Here is a 12072-nt window from a genome sequence, read left to right as displayed (position 1 = left end):
ATTAGGACCTCCCAAATAAGTCCGCAGCCTGAGACTAGCCTGACATCCCAAACAGAAGCAGGTGATGTCGTCCTAGAAGGTGCTAGCCCTTCCGCTTAGCTTCCTCCCGTCCCACTCCGACCTCCCCACACACTTCGTTCTCATCAACTGCAAACAGGAGCTTGTTGAAACCACACCCAGAAACCAGTCCAGAAGCTGATTAATCCATCGTCTCCTTCCGGAACTAAACCCACAGAGGGGCACAGGAACCAACATGGCCTCCGCGGGGCCGAAGCTAACATCGAGCCAGGCAGAAAGCGAGGGCTGGCATGTTCGGAACGATCGATCTGCCAAGACGTGAGACAACCTGAGAGGCATCTTTCTGCTGAGGTTACCACTTACCCCGGAAGATGCTTTTGGCGCTCAAGTGTGGCATGAAAGCTTCCCTTAGATGGCAGGATAAGGGGAATGTGAGACACGTAGAGAGAGTAACTTGGCACCTGAGATTTATTAATATTTTAAATGTGGAAGGCCCGCATCCCAGGGCTTACTCAGTGCTTGCTGGGGAAGAATCCAGGTAAACAAACCCCCATCACCAAAAACAAAACCTCACCGCTGTGTTGTGTTCCTCCATCAGAGAACGACGGCGAGCTAATTATTAGGATATAAGCACATCCGCATCCTTCAGACAGACAAATGAAGGGGTTTAACTATATATCTGTTGTTTCTCCATCATAACATCCTTGGGGACAAAACTGAAATCATAATTTTATTAACGACCCGCAGAAGAGATTGGATCAATTTTTCCATAGACTCAGAATTTGGCAATGAAGAGATCAGGCTGAAAGTCGAAGAAAAAGAAGAAAAGGAAACTGGGGACGCTTTGTTCTCCACACGGAGTTTTTTCTACTCAGATGGATCTGAAAGGGAAATAAAAATAATCAGAGGTCATTTGGTGGGCAGATTTTGGCTCCAGGGTTCCCTGGGATTTGTTCAAAGGAAATCTGTCCTCCCACATGTCCCTTGCAGAGATGGCTTGGCCTGCGTGTACCCATGTCAGTCCGCCCAGGTGACAGGGATGAACGTCCCTGAAGGCTGTGGCTTCCCCCCCCATAAGTTACTTGCATCTCATGGTGAATGCTGGCACCGTCAGTCATGACACGCGAGAGGAGAACATTCCTGCTGAACTTCAATAATTTAGCCAAGAGGAGTGAAAAGTCAGGCACAAATTGGTCAGTTTAAGAGTCAGTTTGCCTTGCCTTTTTTTTTTTTTAAAAAAAACTATTTTTTAATCTGCCTGTAGCAGAATCAGTTAAGATCTTCCAGGGCCTTTAAAGACCATCTCCTGCCAGACTGTGGGCTGAAAGAAGGGACCTTATTAAGGATAATATTTAAAAAGAACATCGGACACCGTATTCCATAATTAGACTTTGCATTTCGTACATATACTCCGAAGGCATCTGATAGCTTATTTGGGCTTTAGGACTGGGGCCACTGAGCCTACAGGTGATTCTCCCCCTGATATTCTCTCTCAGAGGACAGGCATACCTGCTGAAGAGCCTAGATCAGGAAGACCTCCGTCTCCAGCCCCTTGTTTTGCTCCTCCCTGCTATGGCCCCGCACTTGGAGCTGACATCTATTACAGCTGTCCCCGACTGTCCACTCTGGATGACAGCTGCTTTCTTGCCAGGCCACCACCACTGCGGTGCACCAGAGCTCTGAGATCAGACCGAGCTTCCCCACTCCACCCAGCGTCTGGTCCAGATGGCTGCCTTCTGGAGATGTCTTAGGTGAGTGAAGGAAGCTGCTTGAGGGGTGCCTGGGTGGCTCAGTGGGTTGAAGCCTCTGCCTTCGACTCAGGTCATGACCCTGGGGTCCTGGTATCAAGCCCCACATCGGGATCTCTGCTTGCGGGAAGCCTGCTTCTCTCTCTCTCTCTCTCTCTCTCTCTCTCTCTGCCTGCCTCTCTGCCTACTTGTGATCTCTGTCAAATAAATAAATAAAATCTTTAAGAAAAAAAAAGGAAGCTGCTTGAGTGGGATCAGCCCAGAGGCAGGGACAGAGCTGAGGCCAGGGGACCCAAGACCAAAGAGAACAGTCACCAGCCATTTTCATCATGTTCCATTATCTGTAAAATGCGGATGACCATCCACGGTGTTATCATAGGAGGGCCAGTCAGTGTAGTCTCTGTGACAGCCCGGAGATCCCAGCTGGGCTGGGAGGGATGCACCATGCATCCCCCCCCATGCACATATCTGGGCCCCCCACACATATCTGGACCCCTGTGTTGGATCCTGTGCTGGGTTTTGCTTTGAACAGAGAACCTAACTACAAGACCTGATGGTCCCAGACCATGTCTTGACATCAAGCTTCAATTTCCCTTGGGGTATCCCTAACTATGTCAGCTGTTGCTACTCTCCAAGGTCCTCTTCATTTGGACTGAGAGTCTCATGGAGAGAGAAATCCGCTCCAGTGCAGAGGGAAAGAATGGTGATCAGAAAAGTCTTCTCGAGGAGAGGCAGAGCTTGTCCACGCTGTGTTCCCATGGCATGGGTGCCCACGTCCACAAAGTTTGCCCACCTCCCCAGCAGACAGTGGCCCTCTCCAATGCAAGAACTCCTCCATTGTCACCTGGTTATGACACTTACCGTGTGCTGCATAAACATGACAGAAGTAGCAAACAGCTGGAAAATCAAACCTAGCCTGACTTCGCATTCTCTCAGGAGAGCCAGAAATTTTATACGTTATATTTGATTGCCTTCCAGGGAGGCATCCCCTTGCGGGTTCCCTAGGATCTTTACCGTGCTCCCTAGTCTTGCTGCCCACCCACTATACTCATTTATATTACCTGAATGGCCCAGGTAGGCCTGTGCATTTGCTACCCTGGGAATAAGTAAATGAAAGGTAGGATTCTGATAAAAAATAAATATAAAGGCAGTGGCAAAAATGGAAGGCTTGATGTAGGGGGCAATCCCTGGCATGTTTGGGAACAGTGAGAAGCCATCTGGGGCTGCCACAAAGGAAAGACTGTGCACAAGCAGGCAGGTGAGAGTCTGACTGTAAATCAAGGTGGGATGGGGCCTGCTTTCTGGGGCCAGGACACTGGAGATCTGACCTTGGCCCAAAGTTACCCCAAACTAGCATTCTAACTCTACCTTGGCATTTTTGTCCCATCGGCAAACCATCTGTTTGAAAATTTACTTCTTAAAAAAATGTGCCTAACTTAAAAAATTATCCTCATCCTAAACAACGAGCTCTATCAAATTCATGATTCTCATATGCTAGTTATGTTTCTGCTGAAGGGGCACTGGGTGGCTCAGTCAGTTGGGCATCCGACTCTTGATTTTTGGCTCAGGCCATGATCTCAGGATCGTGGGATCGAGCAATACATAGGACTCTGCGCTGAGTGGGGAGTCTGTTTGAGATTCTCTCTCGCCCTCTCCCCCCGTTCACATGCTCTCACTCCACTCTCTCTCTCAAATAAATAAATCTTTAAAAAAAATAAAAATATTACCGCAAAAGCCCATCTGCTACAACCTGGAAGCATTTAACCCACTGAGCCAGAGATCCAGGTTCCACACTGGCAAGCACCCCTTAGTCTTTCTTTTGTCAAAAAAGCAAGACTGTACAAAGCCTCTCACTTAAATGAAGACACCGTTTTTGGCAAACAAATCAGCCTTAATAGGTATGTCTTTTCTCAGCTCTCTCAGTTTGGGTTGTAGAATCCCTTTTACTTTTTTTTTTTTTTTTCCATTTTAACATGTACTTTTTAAAAAAATTTATTTATTTTCAGCATAACAGTATCATTATTTTTGCACCACACCCAGTGCTCCATGCAATCCGTGCCCTCTATACCACCCCCTGGTACCCCGACCTCCCACCCCCAACCCGCCACTTCAAACCCCTCAGATTGTTTTTCAGAGTCCATAGTCTCTCATGATTCACCTCCCCTTCCAATTTACCCCAACCCCCTTCTCTCTAACTCCCCATGTCCTCCATGCTTTTTGTTATGCTCCACAAATACCTCCATCAGAAAGGACGAATACCCAAATTTTGTAGCAACATGGACGGGACTGGAAGAGATTATGTTGAGTGAAATAAGTCAAGCAGAGAGAGTCAATTATCATATGGTTCCCCTTTTACTTTTCACCTCTCAATCCCACTGAGTCTCTGAATTGTGTTTATTCTTCTGAGCCTTCCTCCCCTCTTCCTGTAAGTTCTTCCAACCTTTCCCTACCGTCCTAGACAGCATGAGCGTGGGTGTATCACCTGAAGCTCAACCTGGCAACAACTGAACTCATTCTGAGTAGACTGTGGAGCCAGCCTGGGTTCAGAAACCAGCTGCACCACTCAACACCTGTGTAGCTAGGAGCACATTGCTTCTCTTCTTTGGGCCTCCATTTCATTATCTGTAAAATTGCGAAGATAATACTATCTCCCCCATAGAGTCACTGGGCAAAGTTAAATGAGTTAATGCATGCAAACACATAGAATGGTGCCTGGGACATAAAAATATTCACTGTATGTGAGCTATCCTTACAGTTACTACCTATTATTATACCCTGCTAAATAGCTTTCCCAAATACCTCATGCTTCAAAGTTGTCAAGTTCAATGACTTCCCTCCATCTCTGACATCTAGCTTTGCTATCTCTTCCTGGGAGAAGACCAGGATTCACCCTTTCTGTCCCACTGTATTCCCATTCCCAGACCATTCTCTGTTTACTTCATTCTCAGGTCAGGGCACCAGCCTTCAGCAAACTGTGTCTCTTAGCTCTCATCCACATCCATCCAACTTGGCTTAGATCACCTTTCTGCTCCTCTGTCTGGAACCAGCCAACATTTCCCTACGTCCTAACCACTCAAGAACAAACTTTCTGATGGGCTTCTAAGTTCCACTATATTTGGCCTCACATAGTCCTGTCACCCATATTTCTTTTTTTCCTTAAATATTTTATTTATATGTTTGTTTGTTTATTAATTTAAGAGAAAGAGCATGAACAGGGGGCAGGGCAGAGGGAGAGGTAGACTCTCCACTGAGCAGAGAGTCCCACATGAGGCTGAATTCCAGGAGCCCTATGACCTGAGTCACAAGCAGAAGCCCAACAGACTGAGCCACCTGGGTGCCCCACCCATATTTCTTAATATCCCCACATATACTGTCCTCCAGAGTCAAATCTTCCCACCACTCCCCAACTGGGTATGCTCAGACCACCTCTGCATATTTCCCAATGCTCTGCTCCCACCCAACTTTAAAGTTCCCTTCATGGTTACAACCAAGTCCCTGTCTTCAAAGAGTGTATGTCTCTCATTGCTGCCTTTACATTCCAAAGAGGTGGCAGGACACCTGGACTCATCCTTCATCTCTGTTGTCTGAGGCTGTGGGTTCTTTTCCCCACATTAGCTAAGTTAATCACAGACTTATGCAGCCACCATGATTGGTCCAAGTGAGTCAGCTGAGCCAATCAGAGTCAATCTATAGACTATAGTGATTGGTCCAAGTGACCAGCTGAGCCCATCAGAGACACTTATGAGGAGTTTCTAACTAGAGCTCCTGGGGTAAGCTTCCTTCCACTGGCAGGCAAGCTCAGAACTACGTGAGGAAAGGTGCTAGTCTTGTGGGGAAGGTAAAGACAGAAAGTCCTGAGAGCATCAGTTTCTCTGGTTCCAGATGTTTCTGGCCTCTCTATGAATTCTCATGGAAGCAACTCCAGAATCCTGCCAATAAATAACAACCTGCTTTTTTAAAAAAAAAAAAAAAAAAAAGCTATTTAGAGTTGGTTTATATTTTTGGAAAGTAAAGAAAGCTTATAATCCAGTCTCGATTAAGTGTATATATTTTTTGCCTGTAGTTGTTCACATATATGAGTCATCTCTATCCATAAGGGAAGGGATTGTGTCTCGTGCTTCACTTATTTCTCCCTCGGTACCTTGCACAACCTTGGGCACAAAGAAGATGCTCACAAAATACTTATGCCCATAGGGTATGTTACAGCCAGCTTGTAGGTCCAGTTGCAAAGAGGAAAATTCTGCATTATCTAGAGCTAGCCTAGAGGAACACCAGTCACAAATGTGCAAGAATTGAGTCACAGAGAATTATGGTTTTCTCAGTAAAGGTTGCTTAAAACAAAAGCCCATTTATCTGCCTGCAGAAGACATTTAATCAATTTACATGAGGGATTTCAAAATTAGTCAGACTGTAATGAACTATGAAATACTGATTAATGCATTTTTGCAATGTTTGATTAGAAACTTAACACGTATGCTAGCACATTTTTACCATTACAGCATTTATATGTTAATATTTTGTTTCTTACCATTGCCAGAATAGGTATTCTGAATTGCAGAACTGAAGTGTATTTCTGTTTAACAAGACTTCCTTCTACCAGGAAGTGCTTCTTGAAGCTAAAAAGGTGTTTTACTTTTGCAGGGTGGCGTGGACTGGCTCGTGAGGTACGTTCAGTTCAGAGCTGATTATTAGCTGTTAAATTATTTGGAAATCCTCCAGAAACAACTAGGAGAGGAGGCCACCGATCTCCCACAACCAGGCATCCTCCAAAAGACGAACTACCCCAATTTGACGATCCTGATTTTATGAGATGGAAAGAACTGAATTCTTTCGGCCAGAATTTGAATTAAGCACCACAAACCAAAATGTTTACTACATTCCTTGGCAGGCCAAAGAAATTAACTTTTAACCAGAAAGTTAAAAAAAAAAAAATCACCTTGAACTTATAGAGACCACGGGTTTCATTTTGGATGCCTGCAGAGTCTGTCTCTGAAGGCACGCGAGTGTCTCTTATGTAATTTGAACGCTCTTTCTCCTGGCAAGATCAGCGAACCCAGAAGAACCAGTGAAGTTGGAGTCTTGAAAGGAACAACATTCTGAATTGCAAGAATCCAATCAATTAGAAGTATGACCTTCCCAGTTTTCATTACTTAAAACACATCCTACTGGTACACATGCAGAAGACCTCGAAAGAGGCGGACTGACACACACGCAAATGTTAAAAATTAGCCACTAAAAGAATTTGAAGATGGGTCCCCACAGTACGTGTCTTAAAAGTATCAACGTGCGGATCACAGCCCCAGCCATGAGATGATCTGACAAATGCTGGTTTTGAAAAGTTCTCCAGGGGAAGTCCCATGTCCACAGAGTGGGCTAAGTTCAAAATAAAAATACACAATTGCGCTCCCATGGAGAAGAGGAAGAGGTACCACGTACGAGTGTGCACATGAGTGCACGTGGTGAAAGGAACACACTCCCCGATTATCACAAGTGCCAGCAATTATCTCGCATTTAGATTTTAAACCTCCTTAGAATTTTAAAAATCATTATTTCGCAGGATCGCCGTTATTCTGATTCATTAGCAAGGCATACTTATTAGGATCTTAAAATAACCAGGCTGCTGGACATGTAAAAACATGTTTCTTGCCGTCATGACAACCAAATAACAACAATAATGCTCACATCCGAATGACTATGGGGAACAAAGTTATTGTGCCTGAATATAGATAAGTTAATTATGGAATCATCAAAAGAACAACAGCTCTGTCAATGCAAAGATGATTCTGAAATAATCAATAACGACAATCTTGTTTGGTAATTGGCTATTTGTTTCCAATATGGGATCTCCATTGAGTCTGCATGGAAATGCAGCAGGCTCTTCAGCCAGGAGGAGGAGGGGGAAAAAAAAAAAAAGGAAAATCTTTCAGTTTAGGGTTGGTGGTTGTCAGTAGCAACAAATAATGGAAAATTGCCATCTGGCTTCTTTTTTTAAATGAGATTTGAATAATCAATTTAATAATGGATAGAGCACTTGCTTACAGGAATAATCCATTGTCATCGCTGGGGAAAAAAAAGAAAAAAAAAAAACTTTGGCACAGAAGACAAAGCTGTGCAGTAGGACTATAAGGTAAAGCAAATAAACATCTACGTACATGCCGCAATTTTTATTTTCACTGCTGACTTTACATAAACTAGAGAATAACTCTTCCTTCTATATGCTTAGCTCTTCACATTCTGTGTTTAATAGTCAGGACAAAATCTACAGAGCATTTGGCTTGCTATAGGCATTCAACTCTACTGATGGCTCATGGAGGAGATGACACACACCAACGGGAGATTTTTTTTTTTTAACACACCCCCCCCATTGTCACGTGACATACAGTGGGAAAGGCCCGATTTCAGCAGAACGGAAGAAATCAGATTGCATCTGGCTGGGGTGTGTGGGTGTGTAAGTGTGTGTTTCCTGTACACAACTGGACCAGAGGAAAAGACTATTTCGGAAAGTAGGCAAGGATGACACCAGGGTTCGGGGTGACTCATTCATTTACATGCTAGCAATGAAAATAGCCGGAAAGGTATTCCTCACCCGCGCAAAGCAGGAATGATGACACCAGAGTATAGGGCGTGTGTCATACCATTATATGTTTTTCTAAAATGAAATATGCATGTGCGGTATCCCATTGGCCTCAAAAGATCCTTGAATCTTTTACTAAGAAAGTTACCATGTGGTCTGAAGGAGAAATAGGGGGTGAATTCCAGGCCCTGCCAATTTTTGGAAAGCAGAATTCAGTCTCCACACAGCACGTACGGGGGCTACTGACCTTTCTGACTAGGAGGTGGGGGTTTCTCATGGCTTCCCTCGCTTGAAAACATGAGGCTATGAAGTGGGATTGCCCTGCTGAGCCCCTGTCTAGCTGTTCTTTCTCTGAAACCCCTGATCCACCCTGGAAGGCTCTCTTTCAACCTGCACTGATTTTTCTCCTCAGTCTTTGTCATTCTAGAACTCCCCTTCTGAGGCCTTTTCTCTGCGGAAAGACTCTTTACTGTTCACCTCTGCCCCTCCCCCAGCCCAATCTACTTTTAATTCACTCCCAGGAGACCAGCAGCGACTTTGGCCATCCCTGGGTCAGGGTCCCATTAACTCCCTTCCTTCATCGGGGATGTTGAAGCTGCTTTACTTTCATGCCAAAGACTCCCTCTAGGATGTGACCTTACCTCAGACATGCTGGTGCTTCCCTGACCCCTAAAGGCACGTCCACCCCACTTCGGCCTCATGTCTGGCCTCGGACCACAGGGTGTTCTGTGAAGTCTCAGATCTGATCAAGTGCTCTGCACATCTCTACAGACCCTCCTTCTGGCTGGTGCTGGTGACTTCCCTGGCCAGAGCCCCTCCCACAGTGACCACACACACTTCGCCTGTGCTCCCTTCTTCCGGAAAGAGCAAAGGCAACAGGTACAATGTCGTCCATCTACCCACAACTGTCTGAGCCACCCCAACTTGGACCATCTCTACCCAGACTTCTGTGGCAGGATCAGGGACCTGGGACGATTCCAAACACACTTTTACGTCCTCATGATCACAAACAGATTCAGTCCAAACAGAAACTCCCATCCCAAAGAAACAGGTGTTTTCTTTCCTTCCGGTCCCAATGCCTTCCTCACACTCGATCCCTCTGTCACTCCCTTTCCAGATCCCCAAATGTCCTCTCATTCCTGCACCTTCTGTCTCCTCCTCCCCACGGGCCTCTTCTCCTATCTCCTGGAATGCTCAGGTTAACCCTGTCTGAAGAATAAAAATGTCCCTCTGTCCTCATTGTAGAGGCCCAAAGGGCCAGTGGATAGCTCAGGTCAGGGCTCTAAGAGAGACACTCCCATCTCATGTGCCTCCCTGGGCCTGAGCGCTCAGAGGGTAGGTGTATTAGTCTGCTCCACCTGCTGTAACAAACTGCGTATTTTCTCTCAGTGCTGGGGGCCAGAAGTCCAAGATCAGGTGTTGGCAGCTTTGGTTTCTCCTGGGGCCTCTTTCCTTGGCTCGCAGATGCCCACCATCCTCTTGGTCCTCACATGGCCTTTCTTCCATCTTCCAACTCTTTGTGTCCAAATCTCCTCTTCTTCGAAGGACATCAGTCAGATGAAATAGGGCCCACCCTAGAAGCCTCATTTTAACTTAATTGCCTCTTCTATAGGTCCAGTCTCCAAATACAGCCACCTTTAGAAGCATGGGGTTTCGGGTTCCAACATTCGTAAGTGTTGAGGGGGACACAAATTAGCCAGTGAGGAAAGGAACCCAGCAGGTCACATTCCTGGAGGACCTAAGAGGTCTGGGACAGGAAGGGGAAAGAAGCTCGAGTCCCTACGGCCAAGATAAGAGGGGTTTAAGCGGGAGCACCTGGGTGGCTCAGTCAGTTAGGCATCTGCCTTTGGCTCAGGTCATGATCTCAGGGTTGTGGGATGGAGCCCCACATCGGGCTCCCTGCTTAGTGGGGAGTCTGCTTCTCTCTCTCCCTCCCCCTCCTACTCATGCACTGGCTCTCTCTCCCTCTCAAATAAATAAAATCATTTTTAAAAAAAAGAGTGGTTTCAGCAGTAAGGACTGACCCCCAGAGATCAGAGCTATGGGGTAGGCAGATGAGGCCGAGCAGAAAGGAAATCCCGAGACCCAGGAAGCAGGCTGTCCCGGGGGCCCATGAAAAACAGAGTCGGCAATGCAGGGCTGGGAAGCAGGATCAGCAGGCTCTGGGCAGCTAAGAGGAGACGTGAAAGCAGAGAGCATGGGCCCAGAGAAGAGTCTTGTCGGAAATTAAGCACTAAAAAAGAAAGAGGCCAGGGAGAGGGTCAGGCTGAGGATACAAAATTGGAGTTAAGGCTAATAATTTCTGTAGAAGAAACCAAATGGCCAGAAGGCCAAACCAATGGTGTTTATTCAGTTGGTATCTACTACGCTAAAAACCAAAAACATTAGTATAGAGGGAAGGAACTAGAAGTTCAAACCACGTTTATTACGAGGATCCCAATACTAATTATTGTTGCTTCTTTGTGTATCAGAGATCCGAGGAACAACTTCCGCTGTGACACGAGACATGGGAAAATTTAGACACGTCGGTAAGCCCTCACCATCACTGACGGATTCAGTTTAAGCCACAGCTCCCACGGAACTAAGCGACTTCTCGGAGCAACAGAAGCACGAGCAGAGACCCCTGCAATTCCGGTGTGCTCGCGCATGCTTCTCCCCAAATTTAAAGTACTCTCCACATGCTGCTTCCGCTGCCCCAGGAGCACGGGGTGCTGCAGTGTCACTGACAACCCCAGGGGCCACCCAGGGAACCTCGCATCCTGGTGGTCCTCTCTATGTATGGATCAGGCTTGCAGCTTATGACCTGTCCTGCTAGATGTTTGATGCAGAAGACCAGCTACTGGCAGGTCTGAGGAATGAGGTGATCTTCCACATGAGGACAGCTCCCACGAGCAGAAAAGATTTGGTCGTTGCATATAAGGACAGGGGTTTTGTGCTCTATTCACATCAGGCAAGAGGAGAGCTTATGAATATTGTAGACCTTTTCTAGACTTAGGAAAGGAGACTTCTCGGTCTCAGAACCTCTTTGTTTAAGGAGGCTTATACAATGGTTAGACCCGCCAGCCCTCCAGTGATGAGCAGGTTGGCAGGGCATAGCTGACGGTAAGAGTCCAAACTTGGCTCAGAGTTGGTGGTTTTACATGAAGGTATTATCAACCTTCAACCTTTGGCTCTCTCCACTTCATTTGAAAATCTAAAACCTGCTCTTCAGGTTTTAGAGAAAGCAGGAAAGGCATTCCCAGAGGACGGGGTGGTGACCGGCGCCTCTCCTGGAAGAGCCAATATGCAGAGTGTGCGGGAGAGAAAGGCAAAAGCGTGCTGCCATTCGGCAAGGAGAGGGTGATTGACTCCAGATGGGGTGATAAAGATCAATTACCGGGGCTTGGAGTTATAACACCAACAAAGTTACAATGACATTAGCACAAAGAGAGAGACACAAATCCATTAGAAAGATACAATCAAATATTCAAAAAAGCCTGGCACACTCATTACTTATTCATGCTAATACAAGTATATTAAGAAATCTAAACAGTGTTAGCGCTCAATCACTCACAAACCAAATGAGGTTTTGCATTTATCAGACCCCAGTCATCAGCGCCCAGTATAGCTGTACAAAGGTGGTAATGTGACATAACTGGAGATATTTATATCAGCCTACATGGACTGAGAGATACACCAGGATTTATTAAACTGAGTAATGCCGTCACATTCAGCAGAGCAATAAAAGAAATA

At 46.0% G+C, this 12072-nt stretch overlaps 1 long non-coding RNA gene across 1 annotated transcript; it reads left to right on the top strand.

Moving 5' to 3' along the window:
* The first annotated feature begins 331 nt into the window (after positions 1-331).
* On the top strand, positions 332-11125 carry LOC116580224. The gene is made up of 3 exons (XR_004281557.1): positions 332-1211; positions 1515-1769; positions 10812-11125. It is a non-coding gene; the product is annotated as an uncharacterized LOC116580224 (long non-coding RNA).
* The last annotated feature ends 947 nt before the right edge of the window (positions 11126-12072 follow it).

Source organism: Mustela erminea, chromosome 19, assembly GCF_009829155.1.
Source record: "Mustela erminea isolate mMusErm1 chromosome 19, mMusErm1.Pri, whole genome shotgun sequence".
Classification (NCBI taxonomy): domain Eukaryota; kingdom Metazoa; phylum Chordata; class Mammalia; order Carnivora; family Mustelidae; genus Mustela; species Mustela erminea.
This window is presented reverse-complemented; position numbering and strand designations above follow the sequence as displayed.